A 27,627-nucleotide genomic window follows, 5' to 3' on the forward strand; every position below is an offset into this window, starting at 1 on the left:
GGGGCAATAGTTGATTCTAAAGATATTTCAGGAATATTGGTTTGAGTTTCAGTGGATACTGCTGGAGAGGTTTCAGGAGCAACACTCTGCTCATTAGTGGACTCTGCAGGAGATGTTTCCGGAGCAATGCTTGGAGCTTTAGTAGATTGTAAAGATGTTTCAGGAATAATGGTTTGAGTTTCAGTGGATGCTGCAGTAGAGGTTTCAGTAGAAATACTCGGTGCTTTAGTAGACTCCGCAGGAGATGTTTCAGGAGCAATGCTTGGAGCTTTAGTAGATTCTAAAGATGTTTCAGGAATAATGGTTGGAGTTTCACTGGAGCCGGCAGGAGATGTTTCAGGAGCACTGCTTGGGGCAATTGTTGATTCTAAAGATATTTCAGGAATATTGGTTTGAGTTTCAGTGGATGCTGCAGGAGAGGTTTCAGGAGCAATACTCTGTGCATTAGTGGACTCTGCAGTAGATGTTTCAGGAGCAATGCTTGGAGCTTTAGTAGATTCTAAAGATGTTTCAGAAATAATGCTTTGAGTTTCAGTTGACTGTGCAGATGATGTTTCAGGAGCACTGCTTGGTGCTTTAGTGGACTCCACAGGAGATGTTTCAGGAGCAATGCTTGGGGCAATAGTTGATTCTACAGATGTTTCAGTAATAATGGTTTGAGTTTCAGTGGATGATGCAGGAGAGGTTTCAGGAGAAATACTCGGTGCTTTAGTGGACTCTGCAGGAGATGTTTCAGGAGCAATGCTTGCAGCTTTAGTAGACCCCACGGGAGATGTTACAAGAGTAATGCTTGGAGGTTCACTGGACTCCACAGGAGATGTTTCTGGAATATTGCTTTGAGGTTCAGTTGACCGTGCAGGTGATGTTTCAGGAGCACTGCTTGGGGCAATAGTTGATTCTAAAGATATTTCAGGAATATTGGTTTGAGTTTCAGTGGATACTGCTGGAGAGGTTTCAGGAGCAACACTCTGTGCATTAGTGGACTCTGCATGAGATGTTTCAGGAGCAATGCTTGGAGCTTTAGTAGATTGTAAAGATGTTTCAGGAATAATGGTTTGAGTTTCAGTGGATGCTGCAGGAGGGGTTTCAGTAGAAATACTCGGTGCTTTAGTAGACTCCGCAGGAGATGTTTCAGGAGCAATGCTTGGAGCTTTAGTAGATTCTAAAGATGTTTCAGGAATAATGGTTGGAGTTTCACTGGAGCCGGCAGGAGATGTTTCAGGAGCACTGCTTGGGGCAATAGTTGATTCTAAAGATATTTCAGGAATATTGGTTTGAGTTTCAGTGGATGCTGCAGGAGAGGTTTCAGGAGCAATACTCTGTGCATTAGTGGACTCCGCAGTAGATGTTTCAGGAGCAATGCTTGGAGCTTTAGTAGATTCTAAAGATGTTTCAGAAATAATGCTTTGAGTTTCAGTTGACTGTGCAGATGATGTTTCAGGAGCACTGCTTGGTGCTTTAGTGGACTCCACAGGAGATGTTTCAGGAGCAATGCTTGGGGCAATAGTTGATTCTACAGATGTTTCAGTAATAATGGTTTGAGTTTCAGTGGATGATGCAGGAGAGGTTTCAGGAGCAATACTCGGTGCTTTAGTGGACTCTGCAGGAGATGTTTCAGGAGCAATGCTTGCAGCTTTAGTAGACCCCACGGGAGATGTTACAAGAGTAATGCTTGGAGGTTCACTGGACTCCACAGGAGATGTTTCTGGAATATTGCTTTGAGGTTCAGTTGACTGTGCAGGTGATGTTTCAGGAGCACTGCTTGGGGCAATAGTTGATTCTAAAGATATTTCAGGAATATTGGTTTGAGTTTCAGTGGATACTGCTGGAGAGGTTTCAGGAGCAACACTCTGTGCATTAGTGGACTCTGCAGGAGATGTTTCAGGAGCAATGCTTGGAGCTTTAGTAGATTGTAAAGATGTTTCAGGAATAATGGTTTGAGTTTCAGTGGATGCTGCAGGAGGGGTTTCAGTAGAAATACTCGGTGCTTTAGTAGACTCCGCAGGAGATGTTTCAGGAGCAATGCTTGGAGCTTTAGTAGATTCTAAAGATGTTTCAGGAATAATGGTTGGAGTTTCACTGGAGCCGGCAGGAGATGTTTCAGGAGCACTGCTTGGGGCAATTGTTGATTCTAAAGATATTTCAGGAATATTGGTTTGAGTTTCAGTGGATGCTGCAGGAGAGGTTTCAGGAGCAATACTCTGTGCATTAGTGGACTCTGCAGTAGATGTTTCAGGAGCAATGCTTGGAGCTTTAGTAGATTCTAAAGATGTTTCAGAAATAATGCTTTGAGTTTCAGTTGACTGTGCAGATGATGTTTCAGGAGCACTGCTTGGTGCTTTAGTGGACTCCACAGGAGATGTTTCAGGAGCAATGCTTGGGGCAATAGTTGATTCTACAGATGTTTCAGTAATAATGGTTTGAGTTTCAGTGGATGATGCAGGAGAGGTTTCAGGAGAAATACTCGGTGCTTTAGTGGACTCTGCAGGAGATGTTTCAGGAGCAATGCTTGCAGCTTTAGTAGACCCCACGGGAGATGTTACAAGAGTAATGCTTGGAGGTTCACTGGACTCCACAGGAGATGTTTCTGGAATATTGCTTTGAGGTTCAGTTGACCGTGCAGGTGATGTTTCAGGAGCACTGCTTGGGGCAATAGTTGATTCTAAAGATATTTCAGGAATATTGGTTTGAGTTTCAGTGGATACTGCTGGAGAGGTTTCAGGAGCAACACTCTGTGCATTAGTGGACTCTGCATGAGATGTTTCAGGAGCAATGCTTGGAGCTTTAGTAGATTGTAAAGATGTTTCAGGAATAATGGTTTGAGTTTCAGTGGATGCTGCAGGAGGGGTTTCAGTAGAAATACTCGGTGCTTTAGTAGACTCCGCAGGAGATGTTTCAGGAGCAATGCTTGGAGCTTTAGTAGATTCTAAAGATGTTTCAGGAATAATGGTTGGAGTTTCACTGGAGCCGGCAGGAGATGTTTCAGGAGCACTGCTTGGGGCAATAGTTGATTCTAAAGATATTTCAGGAATATTGGTTTGAGTTTCAGTGGATGCTGCAGGAGAGGTTTCAGGAGCAATACTCTGTGCATTAGTGGACTCCGCAGTAGATGTTTCAGGAGCAATGCTTGGAGCTTTAGTAGATTCTAAAGATGTTTCAGAAATAATGCTTTGAGTTTCAGTTGACTGTGCAGATGATGTTTCAGGAGCACTGCTTGGTGCTTTAGTGGACTCCACAGGAGATGTTTCAGGAGCAATGCTTGGGGCAATAGTTGATTCTACAGATGTTTCAGTAATAATGGTTTGAGTTTCAGTGGATGATGCAGGAGAGGTTTCAGGAGCAATACTCGGTGCTTTAGTGGACTCTGCAGGAGATGTTTCAGGAGCAATGCTTGCAGCTTTAGTAGACCCCACGGGAGATGTTACAAGAGTAATGCTTGGAGGTTCACTGGACTCCACAGGAGATGTTTCTGGAATATTGCTTTGAGGTTCAGTTGACTGTGCAGGTGATGTTTCAGGAGCACTGCTTGGGGCAATAGTTGATTCTAAAGATATTTCAGGAATATTGGTTTGAGTTTCAGTGGATACTGCTGGAGAGGTTTCAGGAGCAACACTCTGTGCATTAGTGGACTCTGCAGGAGATGTTTCAGGAGCAATGCTTGGAGCTTTAGTAGATTGTAAAGATGTTTCAGGAATAATGGTTTGAGTTTCAGTGGATGCTGCAGGAGGGGTTTCAGTAGAAATACTCGGTGCTTTAGTAGACTCCGCAGGAGATGTTTCAGGAGCAATGCTTGGAGCTTTAGTAGATTCTAAAGATGTTTCAGGAATAATGGTTGGAGTTTCACTGGAGCCGGCAGGAGATGTTCCAGGAGCACTGCTTGGGGCAATAGTTGATTCTAAAGATATTTCAGGAATATTGGTTTGAGTTTCAGTGGATGCTGCAGGAGAGGTTTCAGGAGCAATACTCTGTGCATTAGTGGACTCCGCAGTAGATGTTTCAGGAGCAATGCTTGGAGCTTTAGTCGATTCTAAAGATGTTTCAGAAATAATGCTTTGAGTTTCAGTTGACTGTGCAGATGATGTTTCAGGAGCACTGCTTGGTGCTTTAGTGGACTCCACAGGAGATGTTTCAGGAGCAATGCTTGGGGCAATAGTTGATTCTACAGATGTTTCAGTAATAATGGTTTGAGTTTCAGTGGATGATGCAGGAGAGGTTTCAGGAGCAATACTCGGTGCTTTAGTGGACTCTGCAGGAGATGTTTCAGGAGCAATGCTTGCAGCTTTAGTAGACCCCACAGGAGATGTTACAGGAGTAATGCTTGGAGGTTCACTGGACTCCACAGGAGATGTTTCTGGAATATTGCTTTGAGGTTCAGTTGACTGTGCAGGTGATGTTTCAGGAGCACTGCTTGGGGCAATAGTTGATTCTAAAGATATTTCAGGAATATTGGTTTGAGTTTCAGTGGATACTGCTGGAGAGGTTTCAGGAGCAAAACTCTGTGCATTAGTGGACTCTGCAGGAGATGTTTCAGGAGCAATGCTTGGAGCTTTAGTAGATTGTAAAGATGTTTCAGGAATAATGGTTGGAGTTTCACTGGAGCCGGCAGGAGATGTTTCAGGAGCACTGCTTGGGGCAATTGTTGATTCTAAAGATATTTCAGGAATATTGGTTTGAGTTTCAGTGGATACTGCTGGAGAGGTTTCAGGAGCAAAACTCTGTGCATTAGTGGACTCTGCAGGAGATGTTTCAGGAGCAATGCTTGGAGCTTTAGTAGATTGTAAAGATGTTTCAGGAATAATGGTTGGAGTTTCACTGGAGCCGGCAGGAGATGTTTCAGGAGCACTGCTTGGGGCAATTGTTGATTCTAAAGATATTTCAGGAATATTGGTTTGAGTTTCAGTGGATACTGCTGGAGAGGTTTCAGGAGCAAAACTCTGTGCATTAGTGGACTCTGCAGGAGATGTTTCAGGAGCAATGCTTGGAGCTTTAGTAGATTCTAAAGATGTTTCAGGAATAATGGTTGGAGTTTCACTGGAGCCGGCAGGAGATGTTTCAGGAGCACTGCTTGGGGCAATTGTTGATTCTAAAGATATTTCAGGAATATTGGTTTGAGTTTCAGTGGATGCTGCAGGAGAGGTTTCAGGAGCAATACTCTGTGCATTAGTGGACTCTGCAGTAGATGTTTCAGGAGCAATGCTTGGAGCTTTAGTAGATTCTAAAGATGTTTCAGAAATAATGCTTTGAGTTTCAGTTGACTTTGCAGATGATGTTTCAGGAGCACTGCTTGGTGCTTTAGTGGACTCCACAGGAGATGTTTCAGGAGCAATGCTTTGGGCAATAGTTGATTCTACAGATGTTTCAGTAATAATGGTTTGAGTTTCAGTGGATGCTGCAGGAGAGGTTTCAGGAGCAATACTCGTTGCTTTAGTGGACTCTGCAGGAGATGTTTCAGGAGAAATGCTTGGAGCTTTAGTAGATTCTAAAGATATTTCAGGAATAATGGTTTGAGTTTCAGTAGACCCTGCAGGAGATGTTTCGGGAGCAATGCTTTGTGCTTTAGTAGACCCCGCACGAGATGTTACAGGAGCAATGCTTGGGGCAATAGTTGATTCTACTGATGTTTCAGGAATAATGGTTTCTTTTTCAGTGGATGCTGCAGGAGAGGTGTCAGGAGCAATGCTTGAAGATTCACTGGACTCCACAGGAGATGTTTTAAGAATAATGCTTGGAGTTTCAGTTGATTGTGCATATGATGTTTCAGGAGCACTGCTCAGTGCTTTAGTGGACTCCGAAGGAGATGTTTCACTAGTCATGCTTGGAGGTTCACTGGACTCCACAGGAGATGTTTTAGAAATAATGCTTTGCGTTTCAGTTGTATCAGTGCCTGGAGGCATTGTTGTGTTTCCAGATCCACTAGCTTCAAAAAGCTCAATCATTGTCGTGTTTTCATTGTTAATTTCTTTAAAACCTTTGTGTTTCCCTGGGTATATAAGTGAATATTTTTTTCTGCTATTTGCAAGGTTTGTGAATTCCTCCCCATTTTCACTTAGTATCTCAGTATTGTAACTAAATTCCTGCTCTGCACTCACGTCTCTTTGAATTCTGCTTCTTCTAGATCGTGCATTGTCTTCCCACCAAGCTTTTGATAATGACTTTAACTTTTCATCATCTTTATTTGTAGTGTCCATGAGAACATTTTTGGGAAAAACAGACTGCTGTTGTTGCCATCTTGTGCCATAATCCACAACTAGAAAAAATCAGGTAAGTATACATGTATGTGTGTTTATATAACATATTTGTTTATTAAACAATAGTATACATTTATGGTAGCATTGTCTGTTGTTTTTTTTTTTTTATTAGAACTAATGCATCTGATGTCCTGATGTTTTAATATAATGATTTGTTGTACTGACACTTTTTAGGTAGGTTTATTGTGTTATTTATGTCTGTATAATATTTTGCTTCTGGCTGTCATTCATATATAGTCCTTGTTTTAATAATTTAAATATTTAATAATTTAAATATTTTAGACAATATTTTAAAATTAGTAAATGTTTTGATATGTTATGATATCTAAAATGTATTTTTTATATATATATATATATATATATATTATATATGTTTGATATCATATTTTAGAAAAAATATTTTAAAAGTTTAAAAAGTTTAAAACATTAAATAATTTTAAAAACAGATCCAAAAATATTAAAATATTAAACTGATTCTATAACTAGCTGGGATACTTCTTTTAACTTTGATCAAAATTAAAAATAAGAAATTTTCTCAAACTGTTAGAAAAAATAATGTTTCAAATTATTTATCTTCAAAAATTCCAATAGACTTTAAAGGTGACTTCTGTAGACAAATGTTTGAAAAGTTTATTTTTTAACAGATAGTGATTATTTCTGATGCTGGTTGAAGCCAATTAAATGAAGACCAATGCAAGAGAAAATTGTTTCTAGACAATGGCCTTGATTTCGTTATTTTGAATAAACGTTTCAAATGATCGCAGTCTGTTAGAAAAACATTTAATGATTCACCTATGAATATCCCGTAGACTTACAACAGATTGTGAGCATTTGGAAAACGTATCCAAAGTAATTAAACCAAGACCCGAGTTAGTAGGGGGAAGCAATACAGAATATTCTTGATATATATTGCATATAGGAATAAGAATCTCTCACAAGCAGGGTTATTCACTAAATTGAGAATTTAAGACCAGAGTATACAAAATTAAAGAATAGCTTGTTTTATCCAGTTTAGCTATTTTGACCAGTTTAGCATTCACTTTAAATTATTTCTTTAGCTAGTAACCCTATAATCAAACAGTGAATTATTATGAATTAATAGTGCTTACTACCTAATCATGTTGAGATAGATCTCATTGTATTCTTCTTGGTAAATATTTTACCGCTGTCCTAACATCTCTGTATTCACAATATGTAGATTTAAATATAAATAAAATGAATTGATAATAAACATAAAGTATTGATAAGTCAATAAAACAATTCCCTGTGAAGTCACCTACCTGCAGCCAAAAGTATAAGGCAGGCAAATAATATTGTTGTTCTGATGTATGCATTCATTTTTCCCAACAGTGAGAAACATTAGTGACCTTTCGCAATGATGTTCGACTTTGAAATAAATGTTCCGTGAGTGTTGATGGGCTTATTAGCACTGATCTTTGTAACTTAATGACAACGTTTTACGTAGAATAACGTATGTAGTTAGAGGCTTATCAAGGTTGGTAAAACTATGCATTTATGTCATATATCTGTAATAACAGATACAAAGGCCAAAGGGAGGGAGCCATAGTGGTAATTAGACAGCTATTGTATCAGGTCAAGTGAATCCTATCCAGCAAATCATTAACAGGTACAAGAGATGAACTTCTGACAGTATTTGTCATTTACAATAAGACGACCCAGGGTCCTTGCTCTAACAGTACAGTGAAAGGAGTTGAAAGTGAAATTGAGACCAACTATTAGCTATGTTGGAATAAAAAAACTATGTTACTTGACTGAATCAAAAATGTTATTCCAACACAGCTCTATTGGTCTAAATGCAGCAACCTGGCTGTTAATGCTTTAGATTGTACCCTAAAAGTAAACTGCTGTTTAAACAGTAGACTCCAGGGCTTCCACATCGTTTTTTTGTGGTATGTACAAAATGTTAAACCTTTATGATAGCAGACCACATGAGAACTAAGAGGGGCTAGAGATAAGAGCTAGCTATACATTTCTTTGTGTGATTAATGATCTTGGAGGATGGTAGAGATAAGAGTGGATTATACAGTTTAAGTGTATTGCAACAGTTATCATCGTTGACCTTAGCAAAGGAGAACATAGATATTTAAAGCAATAATTAACATAAGGAAAGCATGCATATTTACATGGTGCTATTCGAAATGAAATTGACTCTATTGGGTGCCCATATTTATAAGTTCTAAATCACCTAGGATCAAATTTGAGAGTTGGTGCTTGAGGAGAGCCATAATGCCTCTAGATTAGAGAAGTAATGCAATGTTCAGACTATCCATGGTTAATAAAAATAAAAAAGGGGGTGTTAGGGGGTAATGGGCATTCCCCATAACTAAGTATAGATAACAAAAGAGAAGGAACTGGTGGTAATGGCCATATGCTCTGTAAATTTAACCCATTAGTAGAAAGGTGCCACCTGCTTTCTACATGTTCATATCAGGTTCACTGGACTCCGTATTATTATCATTATCAGTTATACAGCGCCAACATATTCCTTAGTGCTTTTAACAATATTATAAAGGGAGAAATTTAACAATAAATGAGACAATTACAAAACAAATTGATGAGGATCCTGCTTGAAATAGCTTACAGTCATGAACTCCATACTTTATTGACTCTCGCCAGTTACATTTTGGGTGAAGAAATTGGGGTTATCAGGTCTGTCCACACCCTTGGACTACAAATGACTGCAGGAATCCTCAAATCTTCACATACATGTGCAAGAAAGGCAATTCAGTATTTCATTTAATTTCGCTGAATTTCTGAATGCATTGTTGCATACTTACTGTCAGTGTTACTTTAAGTATCTGACAGTTACCTACAAATTCTACTAATTACTACTAACTTGATAACACTTGGAGCCTTCTACTAATCCATATAAAATATATAAGCAACTCATTTAAATAGGTGCCACAGTATGCATAATGGAACCCAAACACACAGACCCTCATCTACCACATAGTATATAATGAACATATTACCAGACCTTAAAATGGGCGACTTAATGTAAGAATACTCATAAAGATAGCTGAGGTCTAGGGAATTCAAATATCACAGAAAATAAAATAAATGATAAACAAGCCAAGGTCAGTAACAGGATATCAGAGTATTAACAAAGACATTATTGGGATAAACAAGAACCACAACAGGGTGATTAGCCTAAGAAAGACTGAGGTTTAAATAGGTGTAGGACCATTTCATCTTAGAGCACCAAAAGACGTGACTCCAGTGAATAGACAAATTCAGCTCTTTCTTGATTTTGTTCATGGCTGCCAAATTGGTGCTTAGTGGCGCCATTTGGACATAGGCATGAAAAAGTATAAACAGACAGTGGGTTGTGTCTAACTTGACATTGTAGCAGTGAGAGTGTGCCCCAGGATAGGTAAGCATGACAACACCCCCCCTCGAGAATCTCCCACAGAAAGACAGAAGGCTTGTGGAGAAACCTTGTGTGGAACATAGCGAGGAGAATAGGTGCATGCCCATCCACAGCAGGAACCTAGGAACACTGTGTTTACCCCTTCCATTGGGTGAGATACTGCAGAAGTCCACAAGAAAACCTAGAATCTAGAATTCACTGCACCTTAAATTCTTCCTGACCATCGACTGTCACAGGTTGGGAACATGGCTTGTGAACCTGTTACATATCAAAGACTTATGGAATTTATTAGGGATCCATAGAAAAGTGGGAAATCTATGTTATAAGAAACTGGATTGACATGCCTGTGAATCTTATATAGACCAATGTACCTGGAGCCACTTTCTAAGAGGGGACATGAACACAAATATTGCAGGTAGACAGCCGGACCCAATCACTAATTTGATAAGTAGGAACAGGTCTACGATGTCTATCCAGAAAGGATTTTTGGGATATAGCAGTTTTATGCTTGAACCCATCCCCACAGGTGCATATCGTCCAGATGGTCATCTAAGGATGGCATACCTTATACAGAGAAAACAACTGTAAGGACACTGGGTTGCATACCATAAGCAACAAGAAAACAACTATGGCCAGTAGATTCATGTGGATATATATATATATAGATATTGTTCAAGTGACTTGTTTGCTCTTTTAGCCATTACATTAGATTAAGGTGATAAGCAGAAGAAAAGGACAGGCGTATACCCATTTCAGAGCAGAAACCACTACAAAACCAGGAGACAAATTGAGAACCTCTGTCTGAGACTATTTCTTCAGGTATCCCATGGAGCTTAAATATCTCTCTAGCAAATACATTAGCCAGCTGTTCTGCAGAGGGAAGCTTTTTGACAAATATTAAATGGGCCATCTTAGATAACCTATCCACTACCTTAAATATGATTGTATTGCCTTCAGAGAGTGGTAAATCTACAATAAAATCAATGGATAAATGTGTCCATGGTTTAGTAGGCACAGGTAATGGCAATAAGAGACCAGTATACTTTAGGGTAGAAGACTTACCGTATATACTCGAGTATAAGCCGACCCGAATATAAGCCGAGGCCCCTAATTTTACCCCAAAAAACTGGGAAAACTTATTGACTCGAGTATAAGACTAGGGTGAGAAATGCAGCAGCTACTGGTAAATTTCTAAATAAAATTAGATCCTAAAAAAAATATATTAATTGAATATTGATTTACAGTGTGTGTATAATGAATGCAGTGTGTGTGTATGAGTGCAGCATGTGTGTATGAGTGCAGCGTGTGTATGAGTGCAGTGTGTGTGTATGAGTGCATTGTGCGTATGAGTGCAGTGTGTGTGTACGAGTGCAGTGTGCGTATGAGTGCAGTGTGTGTGTGTGTGTGTTGCAGAGCCTTGGTGGGGGGTGGGCAATGTTTTTTAATTTTTTTTTTATTATTTACATTTTTTTTATTATTATTTATTTTTTTTTTTTTTTATTTAATTATTATTATTTTAGTATTATTATTTATTATTTTTTATTTCATTTAATTATTATTATTTTAGTATTATTATTTATTATTTCATTATTATTATTATTTTTTATTATTATTAATTATTATTTTTTTTCGTCCCCCCTCCCTGCTTGATACATAGCAGGGAGGGGGGCTCCTTCCCTGGTGGTCCAGCATTGGCAGTTCAGTGGGGGGAGAGGGGGGCTGGCAAAGCTGTAACTTACCTTTCCTGCAGCTCCTGTCAGCTCTCTCCTCCTCCGCGCCGTCCGTGCAGCTCCCTCTGTCAGCTCCCAGTGTAAATCTCGCGAGAGCCGCGGCTCTCGCGAGATTTACAGTGGGAGCTGACCGAGGTGCTGAACGGACGGCGCGGAGGAGGAGAGAGCTGACAGGAGCTGCAGGAAAGGTAAGTTACAGCTTTGCCAGCCCCCCTCTCCCCCCACTGAACTGCCAATGCTGGACCACCAGGGAAGGAGCCCCCCTCCCTGCTATGTATCAAGCAGGGAGGGGGGACGAAAAAAAATAATAATTAATAATAATAAAAAATAATAATAATAATGAAATAATAAATAATAATACTAAAATAATAATAATTAAATGAAATAAAAAATAATAAATAATAATACTAAAATAATAATAATTAAATAAAAAAATAAGGGACACTATAGTCACCAGAACAACTACAGATTATTGTATTTGTTCTGGTAAGTAGAATCATTCCCTTTAGGCTTTTTGCAGTAAATAATGTCTTTTCAGAGAAAATAACTCCACTGGCAACTCCTTAGATGGCGGCTAGAGGTGCTTCCTGGGGCAGTACTGCCTAGTGTGCAGCACTGCCATTCAGTGTCTCCTCCCTCTGCATGCAGACACTGAACTTTCCTCATAGAGATGCATTGATTCAATTTATCTCTATGAGGAGATGCTGATTGGCCAGGGCTATGTTTGTCTTGTGCTGGCACTGCCCCTGATCTGCCTAGTTGACAGTCTCAGCCAATGCTACAGGGAAGCATTGCAATTTGCTCAGACCACCACTTCTGATGATGTCAGCAGACAGAGTCAGTTCAGAGGCAGAGCCAGCAGCTGCAGACTACAGAATACAAGTAAGATTTTACTATATTTAGGGAGGCAAGAAGGGGCCTGGGGGCTAGATGGTGGTTTTTACATTATAGGGTCAGAAATACATGATTGTGTTCCTGACCCTATAGTGTTCCTTTAAGCAAGAGTATGTGAAGAGTAGTTATGGTTTCCACCTTTCTTGGAAAAAAAATACCAGCCTTAATCATTTGTATAATTAATTAGTTATGCGTGACATCACATGATGTAAATCACAAGGAGTGACATAAGAGAAAATTCTGTAAAATCACCAACAAACTACTCACAGTTTGATTCTGCTGTATAGAGGAATTGTTTCCAGTGTCTCCCTGTCTCGCAAGTCACCCAGTGTCTCAGTGTCCCTATGTATCACAGTGTCAGTGTCCCCATGTAGCCCAGTCCCCTAGTGTCTGTGTCCCCATTTCTCCCATTGTCCCCATGTCTCAGTGTGTCACTAGGATACTAGGGGACACAGTGAGACATAAGGACACAGTCACCTGGGGACACAGAGACCTGGGGACACATGGGGGCACATTTGGGGAAATTAAGACACTAGGGACACTGAGAGACATGGGAACACAGACAGTGGGAGACTAGGGGACACTGGGAGACTAGGGGATACTGAGACACTATGGACACTGGCTGGGAGACAGACACTTGGGGACACTAGGAGACATGGGGACACTTGTGGACATAGACATGGGAGACATAGGGACGCTGTAAGACATGTGGACACTGAGATACATGGGGACACAGACACTGGGAGACGTGTGGACACTTGGAGACATGGGGACACTGAAGACACTGGCTGGGAGACATGGGGACACTGGGAGACATAGGGACTTTGAGTCAATAGGGACACAGAGATATGGGGACACAGACACTGGGAGACTAGGGGAAACTGAGAGCCATGGGGACACTGGCTGGGGGACATGGGGACACTGTGTCCTTAGAATCTCCGTGTCCCAATGTCTCAGCTTCTCCCAATGTCCCTATGTCTCACACTGTCCCCATGTGTCTCAGCGTCTCCATGTCTCACAGGGCCCCTTAGTGTCCCAGTGTCACCATGTTTTCCAGTGTCCCCAAGTATCTCAGTGTCCCCAGGTCTCCCAGTGTCCCCTAGTGTATGTGTCCCCATGTGTCCTCTGGTGTCTCAGTGTCCCCATGTCTCCCTGCAGCCTTTCACCCTATACCTCACTTACCTGAGCTGTAGAGCTGCTGTCTGGACTCTCTGTGCTGTGTAGCTGCTCCCCCACGGATCAGTGAGTAGTAGAGAGAGGCAGGGATATGCTGTAACTTCCTATCCCTGCCTCTCTCCACACACAGTGACCCCTACTGGCCGGTGCTGTTATTGCAGAGTAATGTCCGTTTATACTAAGAAAATGACCTGCATTTGTATTGCCGGTATTACTGCAATACCGGCTGTTCCAGGCAGCCTCAAATACCGGCTGTGCCATTAAAATACCAGCCAGGTGGCAAACCTAAGAGTAGTGTAAAAAAAAAAAAATTTTTTTTTTTTTTTTTTAAATGGGCCTATTCCATGGGCCTGGGCCTGGAGCTGCAGCTCCATCAGCCCCTATGTTAATCCGACCCTGCTTATTACTCCACTTAGTTATCCCCCCATTATCTTCCCAGATTCCCAATGAATCACTGGGTTGTGTTGTACTAACCAAGGGAAAGCCAATACAGCAGGACAAGACATAGAAGATAACACTTAAAATTCTATGCATTCAGTATATAAAACATCAACAGACAAAAAAATAGACTTGGCTTTATCAGTAATGTGAGGAGAAGAAAATAGACTACCAGCTTTGGCTTTAACAGCCGAGGGTGTCGCCTATTGACTAAGTGGAACAGCAAATTTAGAGGCTGTGACTAGAAAGTTACTCTCTTGGATACTAAGATATACCGACCGATATTAGCGGGGGACAAAGTCATCACACCCAAGACCGGCCCCCTTATAGGCCTGAGGTGTGATCGTTTTTCAGGATAAGATGTATGTTTTTGTCCACAGTAAAATCAAAGCACCTCTCTTCTTCTGAAAGCTTATTCAGCTTCAGATAACTTAGTGACAGCAAACGGCATAGGTTCAGGAGGAGGAAAAGCTAGTACCTCAGAAACAGGAGATCTTGAAGCAGGAGTAAAGCCATTCTCCCCTGTCTTTAACTATGAGTACATCTCTCTCTGATACAATTATGTATGTGTTTACAATAATCTATCAGGTAATTCAATTCTGTTGGTAAATGTTTGGCAGCAGTGTCATCAAGAATAGCTTCTGCTAACTCCTCTTGAAAACATGTTACCAAGGAACTTTCAGTCCATACTACCTCAGACGCTAAAGTTCTAAATTTAATGGTGTGCTCAGCAATGGTTTGAGAACCTTGCCTAATTCTCATGACAGTTTTTACAGAATAATGAGCATGACCAAACGCATCAAAAGTCCTTTCAACCCCTTAGTGAATAGACCATTTTTCAATTTTCTTACCGTTAAGGACCAGGGCTGTTTTTAAATTTCTGCTGTGTTTGTGCGTAGCTGTCATTTTCCTCTTACTCATTTACTGTACCCACACAAATTATATACCGTTTCTCTCGCCATTAAATCCCTGAATAAACCTTCACATGTGTATATATATATCTTTTTTTTTTTTTTTTTTAAAAGACAACCTAAGGTATTAAACTTGGGGTATTTTGACTCTCTTCATGCTCTTTTCATGCAACCATTTTACCACCAATCTATGCCAAATTTAAAAAATAATAATAATAATTGGTGATTTTTTTTTACACACATAGCAATTTAAGAATACATGTACTGAGAGCTTTAAGGGTTACTGCCAAAGAACAACCCAATATGTGTTCAGCAACATCTTCAGAGTACCGTGATACCCCCCATGTACAGGTGTGTCGGGTGCTCTAGGGGCTAAAAGATCATATTTGGAGGGTGAGCATTCCTGTTTTCTAACTTGGAATTTTCACAGCTGGTTATCATGCACCCGTGTCCTATTTGGGACATTTTTGAAGTCAGCCAATGTAAATTACCCCCATCAAACCATATATTTCTGAAATGTAGACACCCTAAGGCAGGCTTCCCCAAACTCCGGCCCTCCAGATGTTGCTGAACTCCCATGATTCTATGAATGAAATAGATGGGCTGAGAATCATGGGAGTTGTAGTTCAGCAACATCTGGAGGACCGGAGTTTGGGGAAGCCTGCCCTAAGGTATTATAACTGGTGGTATTTTTACTCTTTCCATGCACTAATTCTACCACTAGTCTTTGTCAAACTTTTTGGTAGTCATTTGTTTGTGTTAATTTTCACGCACATTGTAATTTAGGCATGGATTCTCAGCTCCTGTTATGTGTTACCGCCGAAGAACATCCCGATATGTGTTCAGCAACATCTCCTGAATACAGTGATACCAATCATGTACAGGTGTGTCGGGTTGATTTAATTTGTTTGATTCAGAATCAGAAATGATTCCATTCTGTTTGTAAAAACATTTTCCAATTATTTACCTGCAAAAATTCCCATAAGCTTTAATGGTGACTTCTGTCGAAGTATAATTTGAAATGCTTTTTTCTAACAGAATGAAATGATTTCTGATTCAAATGCCTCTGTTTGGTTTTTAATTTTGGCTATGATAAAAAAAAATGGTGGTTTACAAAGAAAGTAAAATGCCTCTTTATATGGTCAGTTATTCACTAAAGTATGCTTTGTCAGCAATTTTCTAAATTAATGCTAAAACCCGACCTGATTTGGAAAAAAATCTAAAAGTCACTTATGTTAAGGCTATTTTGGGCACAATTTTAAATATAATTTTGATTTCTCTTGAACTCGTGACAGCAATTCCCAGATTTTACTAGTAACATGACGTAAAGTCATGATTTTATTAAAGACACGGAGGCGAGTATTATGCATATCTCTTTCTTTATTTCCTCAGCAGCAAAGATAGAGGAATATAAATATTATCAAAAATGAAAGAAAAAACTGTACAGGCATAACAGGTAGCCAATCACATAACAGAGGAAGTAGCTATATAAGTCCTGTGTCTCCCACAATCCCCCTCTTTCTTGCGAAACCGAAGACCAGGTAAGATAAACGATGTCCCACTTGATCCAAACAGGAAACGGGAAACAAAACGATAACTTCAAGCTAAAAAAGATAGAGAAATATGGTAATTTCCAAACCCAAAACTGTAGACTTACCAAACATAAACGTGAGGGATCTACATGAAACAGGATTCTGAAATAGAAAAAATATATAAGATTAGAAACCAATATAAAACTGTCAAATCATCTAAGCATGATAAAAATTACACGATACAAAAACATGAACTCAATACAGACCTAATTGACAACATACTTGTATAGCATCGAAGCATCTCTAATCCCAAATCCACACCGGGAGGGTGGGAGGGAATAATACTCGCCTCCGTGTCTTTAATAAAATCATGACTTTACGTCATGTTACTAGTAAAATCTGGGAATTTTATTAAAGACACGGAGGCTCCTATTATGCAAGTTCAAAGCTGTGCTATCACTTGAGATGCGACGTGTTCAATTGGTCTGAAATAGAAGTCTCTGAAGGTCGATTCTCGGGACCAGTCCGCTGCGCGCATGATGTCCTCCAGACGGCAACCAACTATGGATGCCTTCGAAGCCTCGTACAGAATGAGGCGTAAAGACAGACGTGTCTATACCCGCTAGGGATAAAAGCCAACGAATCCAACGCGCTAGCGTCGGTGTCGATACTGGGCGATGAGGAGCCTTAAACGAAATGAATAGGGGATGGCGTTCAGGTGAACGCAACGTTCGTGTAGCCTCTAGATAGGCCTTCAAACAATCCACCGGACAGAGTGCCGGACATAACGAGAATCTAGGATATACGAAGGATTTGGATGCCGACTTAGTTCTCCTAGATATGTTGAAAGTAACGCCTTCAGGAGTAAACACAAAGGCACCCCAATCAAGAGCCCTAACATCGGAGACTCTCTTACAAGAGACCAGGCAAAACAGCATAACCATCTTGGAGGATAGTTGTTTAAGAGTCAATTCCTGGTTAGGGTACCACTCCGACAGGAACCGCAACATAATGTTGACGTCCCAAAATGCCGAAAACCGCGACCTAGGCGGACGGACGAAGCGAATACCCTTGAGAAGACGGCATACAAAAGGATGTTTGCCGACGGGTAAACCTTCCAAACCACCGTGACCGGCCGATATGGCCGATCGAAAAACATTGATAGTCCTGTACGCCTTGCCTGAGTCGAACAGGGCTGTGAGAAACCCCAGGATCAAATGGAGAGGGGCAGATACGGGATCCACTGCCCGTTCCACGCACCAATCAGACCAAGACTTCCATGCAGCTCGGTAAGCTGATCGCGTGCCCGGAGCCCAGGCGTTATCGAGGAGCAAGAGAGTTGACTGCGGAACGTCAGGGACAAGCCAGCGTCCCCTGAAAGGAACCATGCTACTAGGGGCAACTGGTGCTGGAGCACCAATTCGTGCGAGTTCCCATCCGGATCCAGAAGGAGGTTCTGGAAGTTCGGCAACAGACGAGGGAAGTCTATGGACAACTCCATCAAACGAGGGAACCACGGACGGGATCTCCACAGAGGGGTGATCAGAGCCAGACAACAGTCGTGACGAACCAGCTTCGAGATCGTACGAGCGATCATGTTGAATGGAGGAAATGCATACAGGTGGCCTGGAGGCCCTTCTTGAAGAAAGGCATCCGTCGCCACAGCCGCCGGGTCCGGTCTCCAACTGTAGAACTTCGGCAACTGAGTGTTCAGTCGAGAGGCGAACAGGTCCATCTCGAACCGACCCCACAGCCTGGTTAGGCCTTGGAAGACCGAGGCGTGCAATCGCCAGTCTCCCGAGTCTCTCAAATGTCTGGAGTTCCAATCCGCACCGGAATTGTCCAGACCCGGAATATGTTCCGCCGTCACCGAAACGTTGTTTAGAAGGCAGAATTGCCAAAAGTCCTTCGCCAGTAGAGCCAACATCTTGGACTTGGTGCCGCCCAGGTGATTTATGTATCGGACCGCCGATACGTTGTCCAACTTGAGGAGAACACAACAGTTCGCCCTTCCAGGGGTAAGGCTGCGAATCGCAAAGGCCCCCGCCAGAAGTTCTAGGCAGTTGATGTGTAACGACTTCTCTGCGTCGGACCATCTGCCCCCCGTGGAAATGTCACCACAACGAGCCCCCCAGCCGTGCAAGCTGGCATCTGATTCTATGATCACGTCCGGAACGGAACCGAAAATTGCCCTTCCGTTCCAGGCTTCCATGTGTGCCAACCACCATACCAGCTCGTCTCTGGATTCCTCGTCCAGACAAATTCGGGATTCGTACGATCGACCCGAACGTAGGTGTGACCCCTTGAGCCGCTGGAGAGCCCGGTAATGCAAGGGGCCTGGGAATATCGCCTGAATGGAGGAGGCCAGCAGACCAATGATCCTCGCCAGCTGCCGGACCGACAAGTCCGAAGCACGAAGAGCTCGACGGAGCTGCTTCTGGATGGCTTTTATCTTGGATTCCGGCAAGTACAGGAACTGCCGTACGGAATCCACCTGGAACCCCAAAAACTCCATAGACTGGGCGGGTTTTAGGACCGACTTGTCCCAGTTGACCAGAAAACCTAGGTTCTGTAAGAGGTTGATCATCCAGTCTAAATGCAACTTCAGGCATTCCAACGATTGGGACATGATTAGGATGTCGTCCAGGTAAATAATCAGTCGAACCCCTCGGGTACGGAGGAACGACACCACCGGCTTCATAACCTTGGTGAAACACCAAGGGGCCGAGGAGAGACCGAACGGTAGGCATGTAAAATGCCAACGCCGTCCGTGCCAGGTGAAGTGCAAGTAGTCCCTGGACTCCATTGCTATTGGAACCGTGAGGTACGCATCCTTCAGGTCCAATTTGGCCATCCAATCCGACTGTCTCAGAAGGTCCCTGAGACAATGAATGCCTTCCATCTGGAAATGCTGGTAGCGTAGGAAGGCGTTGAGAGGGCGAAGATTTATCATTGGGCGGACACCGCCCCCTTTCTTGGGTACAAGGAAGAGATTGCTCGTAAAGCCTGGAGTGGCGAACGGCAATTCCTCGATGGCGCCCTTCGAGAACATCTCCGCGACTTCCGCGGAGATCATCGCGTCCTGCTCCTGTGGGAGGGACAATTCCCTGGGGGTATACGTTTGAACAGGCAGGGAGACAAAATCTAGTTGGTAACCCTTTACGCATTGCAGAACCCAAGCATCTGAGGTTATAACTGCCCACTTTGGGTAGAATAAGGCCAGCCTCCCCGCCACCCGAACCTGATCGAGAAGGGAAGAAGGGGTACTCACCATAAGGGCGTCTGCCCGAAGACCCACCACGGGGGTATCTAGAGCCCCACGATCTCCCTCTAGCCGGGAAGAAAGGAGGCGTTTTCGGATCCTGGAACCCTCGAGAGGGGAAAAAGGAACCTCTGTTGGCACGGAATGAGCCTCGGAAACCACGGCCGGGTGGACGGTTCCTGCTACGCCCGGCCCCACCGAAAACCTTGGGCGCGAAGACGCGCTTCATATTTGCCTGCGCCTTGTCTATAGTCGTAAAGGTTTTGACATAGGACCCCATGTCCTTCACAAAGGATGTGCCGAACAACATCCCCTCATCGGCTGAGTCAGGCTCAGCTACGGTCATAGCAGCCAGCTTAGGGTCTATTTTCAAAAGAATAGCCTTGCGTCTCTCGGAGGACATAGCCGTGTTGGCATTCCCCACAAGGCATATAGCTCGCTGGACCCACCCGATGGCCACATCTATATCCAGAACTGAGTCACCATTACGAGCGGCCTCAAGGAGCTCGTACAGCTTAGACAGGGGGCCCAGCGTATCCAGAATTTTATCTTGGCACCCTTTCAGGGAGTGATCAAGACCATTTTTAGGCTTCCACACAGACTTATTTAGAAATTGGGCAATTTGAGGGTCAACGTCTGGGGTCTTACAGGCAGCGCCAGGGAGGGAAGGTCGTGGGCATTCGGCACGCAATTTATTGCGGCCTTCCTTGGACAGAGGCGTGCGTATTCTCTTAGCCACATACTGGGCGATATGGTCCGGAGGGACCCATTCAGCAGACCGTGGGTGACGCAGGTCGTCCGGGTCAAACAGGGGGTTACCCTGTGGGTCTAAAAGCCCTTTATCATTATCCCCAGCGGGGTCAGGCACTTTTCCACGGGGGACGACAGAGGACCCAGAAGGGGTTACACCCGTAAGGGGTTGATCCTCGCCTGACTCGTCCTCCCCATAGGAGTCATATTCCATAATATCGGAATCATTTTCCACACTCCGGTCGGTATCCGACCCATCATCCAGGGCTCTAGCCCGTTTCCACAATCTAGCCTTTTTAGCCCGGCCAGGGGCTCTTGTGCGCGTGGGATGCGCGCTATCTGCGACCGCCAGAGGCGTGTCAATCATGGCAGGCAAAGCCTGCATCGAGGAGTGGGAGCCGATATGTCTAGACTTTGCCTTCGCCTTACGGGCACCCGGCACAGTTTGGGCAGGGGAAGGGGACCCCACACCCAGGGGGTTAGGGGCAGCCATGGAAGGCAAAAACACAGAGTGAAGTGACTGGGTAAAGGAGGATGAGACAGCCCCCATAGCGGAGGCAATAGCCTTTTGAAGGGAGGAAGCCATAGTAGCTTCTAATAAGGCCTGGAGTTCCTGAGAGGCCATAGCACCCTCAGGATTATCTATTGGGAAATCCCCAGAGGGGTCAGTAGGCCCATCCTTGCTATCCTGCATAATGAGGCACAATAGAAGTCAAAACGAAAATACTAGAAATGGGTTGATTAACCCAGCAGAACAGAAAAAGCTAAACCTGATCGTTGGTGTAGCAAGGGGACCCGGAGCAAAGGGACCGACCGCACGGCAGAACAGGGTGATGCGAATGACCGCCCAAAATGGCCGCCGCACGTGTCAGAGTGTGCTCGTGGACCGGCTCCCGGCGGGGGAAGGGGCGCGTGCACCTACCCGCGCGGGCAGCCCGCGAGAGGGGAAAAACGAGCACACTCAGCCGCGGTCAACAGAGAAGGACCACGCGGCTGAGATAGCGCCGAGAAGCGGCAAACAGGGACGGTAGGAGGGGAAAAGCAGCCCGCGGCGGCGGGCAAAGCCCCAGGGGAACCCCCAAATACACCAACGATGTAGGTACCAGATAAATATTAACAATGAATAAAAACAACAATAATAAAAACAAAGTATAATCAAAACATGAAGCACAAGTAAACAAAATGCAATGAGTAGGAGAGCTCAAGTAAAATACTTAGCTGTCTGAGGAAGCAGCAAAGAAAGAGGGGGATTGTGGGAGACACAGGACTTATATAGCTACTTCCTCTGTTATGTGATTGGCTACCTGTTATGCCTGTACAGTTTTTTCTTTCATTTTTGATAATATTTATATTCCTCTATCTTTGCTGCTGAGGAAATAAAGAAAGAGATATGCATAATAGGAGCCTCCGTGTCTTTAATAAAATTCATGTCTTGTCTCTAAATGTAATGCCAATGTTCACTAAACACGTGTTTCACATTGCTATCTAATTGCCAAAACATGGCAAAGCTGTGACTATAGCTGCTTCCAAATCTGCTATATTTGCCTGAATGTAGCCATTTGGGTTTCTGCAACATTTCAGCATTTAGTATGTAAATTCCTATATTTTTAGATCTAAACTCACAGCATCTTGTTTTTTTTAGATCCATCCTGATTCAGCACCAGACTTTTCTAAATCCAAAGTGATTAACCCCTTAAAGACACAGCTTCAAAAGCTTGTCTTACCCTTAAGGACACAAGTCATTTTTGCATCTTTTGCTGTTTGTGTTCAAACGCAATTTGCATCTCTGTCATTTATTGCATATATCATATACTGTTTTTCAGAGGGCAAAACAGGCTTTAATTTGATGTCACATATAAATATATAAATTCTTATTAATTATAAAAAAAAATGCCAAAAAATGGGGGAAAAAAAGTTACAGGACACAAAATACAAGGAGTAAAATAAAATTTCAATGTGAAACAATTAGTTAGTAGATTTGTTTTTTAGGTTTAGTAGCCATCACAGAAAACAAAATTGCCACACAAGTATATATTTATATAAAGTAGATATCACAGGCTATTTACCTAATGTTATTTTGACACTTTTTACATAGCCATTTCAGTAGGTAGGGGACCATTTTTTTGAGTGGGGAGGGGGTGACTAGGGGTTTGGGGACCCCTAGTCACTTGGGGGGACATTTTTTTTAGGGCCCCCACCTGCCGCTCAGCGGTGGGGGCTGTGGGGGAGGACATTAGGTCCCCCCATTGGTATTTAGGGCCCCCACCTGCCGCTCATGGGTGGGGGCCGGGGGGAGGACATTAGGTCCCCCCCTATTGGTATTTAGGGCCCCCACCCGCCGCTCCGGGGTGGGGGCCGGGGGTGAGGACATTAGGTTCCCCCATTGGTATTTAGCGCCCCCACCCGCCGACGCACAAGGGTGGGGGCCGCGTGGGAGGACAATAGCTCCCCCCCTATTGGTATTTAGGGCCCCCACCCGCCGCTCATGGGTGGGGGCCGGGGGGAGGACATTAGGTCCCCCCCTATTGGTATTTAGGGCCCCCACCCGCCGCTCAGGGGTGGGGGCCGGGGGTGAGGACATTAGGTTCCCCCATTGGTATTTAGCGCCCCCACCCGCCGACGCACAAGGGTGGGGGCCGCGTGGGAGGACAATAGCTCCCCCCCTATTGGTATTTAGGGCCCCCACCCGCCGCTCATGGGTGGGGGCCGGGGGGAGGACAATAGGTCCCCCCCTATTGGTATTTAGGGCCCCCACCTGCCGCTCAGGGGTGGGGGCCGGGGTTGAGGACATAAGGTCCCCCCCTATTGGTATTTAGGGACCCCACCCACCGCTCAGTGGTGGGGGCCGGGGGGAGGACAATAGGTCCCTCCCTATTGGTATTTAGGGCCCCCACCCACCGCTCATGGGTGGGGGTCGGGGGGGAGGACATTAGGTCCCCCCATTGGTATTTAGTGCCCCCACCCGCCGCACAGGGGTGGGGGCCGTGGGGGAGGACAATAGGTCCCCCCTATTGTTATTTAGGGCCCCCACCCGCCGCTCATGGGTGGGGGCCGGGGGGTGGATAATAGGTCCCCCCTATTGGTATTTAGGGCCCCCACCCGCCGCTCAGGGGTGGGGGCTGGGGGGAGGACATTAGGATTAGGTCCCCCCCAATTTGTGTTTAGGGCCCCCACCCACCGCTCAGGGGTGGGGGCCAAGGGGGAGGACATTAGGTCCTCCCCTTATTCTTGTTTAGGGCCCCCACCCACCGCTCAGGTGGGTGGGGGCCCATCACTATTGTGGCCAGAAAGAGTCCCTGTGGGTTTTAAAATTCGCCTGCCTATTGAAGTCTATGGCGGTTCGCCGGGTTCGCCCGTTCGGGAACATTTGCGGAAGTTCGCGTTCGCCATCCGCGAATGGCAAATTTCATGTTCGCGACCTCTCTATTTATTAATGCATTTTTTACTCTTTTAAAAAAAAACTTTTTAAAACTTGTTTTGAATCTTTTTTTTTACTTTTTCAAACATTCTTAAAACTTTTTTTACACTTAAAATTCGCATTAACTTTTTTTTACCATTGACCCCTAACTAACAGTAAGCAGCACTAACAGTAAATTCCCCAATTTTCCATAACTTCCACCCACCCCAGCTAGCAATATATATAATTTTAAATATATATAATTAATTAATTAATAAAATAAACCAAACCAGATCAGATCACAGTATACTGCCTACAGTGATCAATGATAAACTGGGATCATTTTGGGGGGATAATTTTTATTAGGACTGTGTTAAGGGGGGTGGGATTATTTAACTTTTCTAAATAATAAAAAAGTTTTTTGTATTTAGTTTTGTAGAAACTTGTAGTCAGTGATCAATTGGCAGGGAAGGGGTTAATTTTTTATTTTAAATGGGTAAAGGGGGGTGGGATTTCACTTTAACTTTATTTTATTTTTTTACAGAGAGAAGATCACTGCGGATCCGTCTCCCTGCACTTCACTGGCCGCGGAACCGGCGGATCAGGAGTCCCTGTAGCACAAACCCGTTTTCCTGGCACTCTAGGCTCCTGCAGTGACCCCCTACTTTGCACCCCGCTCCTGTGCAGCTTAAGGGGTTAAAACCCATTCTGCCACTTACCTGAATCCAGTGCCAATGTCCATCGTCGCTGGGTCAGGCTCTGGTGGGGGAGACCTAATGCAGAGCGAGAGGAAGTCCAGCATGAGATAATGGACCAAAGGTGCGTTTGGATCACAGAAGTCCCTCTAGTCCAGGCATAGGCAACCTTCGGCACTCAAGATGTTTTGGACTACACCTCCTATGATGCTTTGCCAACATTATGGGTGTAAGAGCATTATGGGGGATGTAGTTCACAACATCTGGAGTGCCGATGGTTGGCTATCCCTGATCTAGTGGCTGTCTGGTAGATAGCCACTCGAGGAGGAGTTAAGCCTCAGAGGTAATTATTGCAGTTTCTCAGAAACTGCAATTATTACCACTGTAGAGTTAAGGGACATGGTACACTGTACCCAGATCACTTCAATGAGCTGAAGTGGTCTGGATACCTACAGTGTCCCTTGAACGTGTTTATCTTCCTTTATCGTCCTTTAAGCTATACTTACAGATGTTCATAATACTTTCAAGCACTTTATGAAGGTAATATATTTTAATATTTCATTCTGCACACATACGTTTTGTAAAAAGTTGTTAGAACCATTGACAGCCAATTTAGCAACATTTTATATTGCTGCTTACTTTAAGAGAGCAGTATTCTTACCTCGTCACTATGATTAGAGATTTGTCGGGGGCACTTAGCATTATTTTGAGGAGGATTCTTAGAGCACAGGGTGCAGAGACCACTTAGGGTTGTTGGGTAGTTATGGATAAAAGACTATCCACTTTGATACGGGGGTTCTTGAATTCAAGATTCTCTGGTTTATAATTCATCTGTTTCTTAGATTACACAATATGTTAGTTGTCTATGAGGGTTAGGGAATAAACCACTGTACCCTCCACTCTATCAAGAGGGTTTTTTTTCTGAGCAAGTTACAACACTGTGATAATTCAGGATGTTGTATTGACAGATATGTCTTCTTATGGGTGCAATACAATTACCCATTGCAATAATGGTGTTCAATATTTTAAATGATTTGTTTTGACATATTTTAAGGTTTTTCCAAATAAAGAAAATCTGCTTCAAATAAAGAAAATTCTCCCTTTGGCGTGGCCTAGTCAGAGCCCGAACCTTAAACCCATAATGATGCTAAGTTGAAACAGTTCTGTAAAGAAGAGTGGTCCAAAATTCCTCCTGAGCCTTGTGCAGGTCTAATCTGCAGCTACCGGAAATGCCTGGTTGAATTATTGCTGCCAAAGGATTATCAACTTGCAATTAAATCCAAGTGTTCAATAAACACATGAAATATTATAATTGTTGCTGTGTTGTCAGCTTAAGCGCATTGTGTTTGCCTAAATGTGTGACTTTGATAAAGATGAGATGGCATTTTATGACCAGTTCATGCAGAAAACCAAATAATTCCAAAGGGTTCACATAATTTTTCTTGTCGCTGTACATACAGTGTGTGTGTGTATATATATATATATATATATATATATATATATATATATATATATATATATATACAATAAATACACAATAATAAATACACAATACACATGGCCCCCAGCAGCACCCCATTTAAGCATGTTTAGGTGAGTGCAACCATCCCCCCATGTTTCCTATATATATATATATATATATATATATATGTGTGTGTGTACAAATAAGCTTGCAAATGATTACTGAACTATATGTTAGTTTATAGGGGTTAGAGTCTATTTCTTCCTATGATATTCCTTTGCCTTACTTAAATCTAGGATTATCTCTAAAGATTGTGCAAACAGTCTTATTGTTGGGAGGATATGAAGGAATGACTAATGAGTACGAGATAATACAAGAAAGACTGGATGTAAGAAATGCCCATAGTAAAGTCATCAAGTCTCCACTCCTTTAAAAAATCATTAAAAACTCACTTTTTCACAAAAGCATATCAATTAAACTGTTAATGGCTCAAAAAAAAACCACACTAAGTCTTCATTGAATACTATTCTTCCAATCTACTTCCCTAATACTTCTCTTACCATTTGTGTCATTTCACACTCCCTCTGGCATGTAAGCTCATCGAGCAGAGCCCTCAGCCCCTCTGTTTCTGTACAATTACATGTTTGTTAGTCCACCCATTGTACAGCGCTATGTAATTTGTTCGCACTATATAAATATTGTAAAAATAATAATAATAAAAGAATCAACACTGAAAAATCTAACTCTGATAAAAAAAAAAGAGGTACAAGTATATATTTCTGTATCTAGCATGGGAAAACTCAAGTCAATCATGTTTAAGGATTAAAATATCTTGGTGTCCACCACAATGTGTTTTTTTTGTGTTTGTTTTTTTTACTTACAGATCACACATTTATTTTTTCATCTTCCCTATTCTGTCCTCTTTGTGTTAATGCAATGGATTTAAGTGGCAATTGTGATCAATTTCCAACTAAATCAATTTTTCAAAGGTTTGACCAAAACGACAGCAAAGAAAAACAAAGCAAAACTTTGTTGTCTGTTTTAGTATTCTGAGTTTGAAGAATCATCACCTATAATTTAATTGGTTTTCTTTCCAAAAAACATGTCTCTGTGTTCACGTGCACCCTGGTTTCGTTGCATCTAGCGTATTGAGAACATCATGACCATTTAGGGCCTGTTATATTATTGCTTTTGTTTCAGAACAGCTTCTTGTTCATTCTTTTTTCTTGGTCTGTTTTCACAGGGAACTTTTGGTTTTCATAAAATCCAGCTGTTGTATGATGTTTCCATTAATTATAAATCAACAATGTGAACTGTCTGGCTCCACTTTGGGTGAACTCAAACCAAATTAGGAAAACAACCTTACAAGCTCTCTAAATAAGCTGCCTAATTTCTTCTTTTGTTTGTTTGTTTTTTTGTTTATTTGTTTACAGGTAATTCCATCTCTATTATTCCTTGGGTCCCTTCACATCCATTTAGGAATATTCTGAGTCCAAACCATCTAAATCCCACAGTACATTTCTAGAATTTGACTCACTAAGCAAAACTTGTGAGATATACATTTTGAAAAAAATTAAACCTTTCTATGTTGTTTAATAATGGAAAATGTCTGCCTTTCTCCATTTCCTTCTCTCTCTCTCTCTCTCTCTCTCTCTCTCTCTCTCTCTCCCTCTCTCTCTCTATATATATTCTATCTTCTATCAAACTGTATCTGTAATAATAAATAATGTTTCATTTTCAG

Source organism: Pelobates fuscus, chromosome 3, assembly GCF_036172605.1.
Source record: "Pelobates fuscus isolate aPelFus1 chromosome 3, aPelFus1.pri, whole genome shotgun sequence".
NCBI lineage: Eukaryota > Metazoa > Chordata > Amphibia > Anura > Pelobatidae > Pelobates > Pelobates fuscus.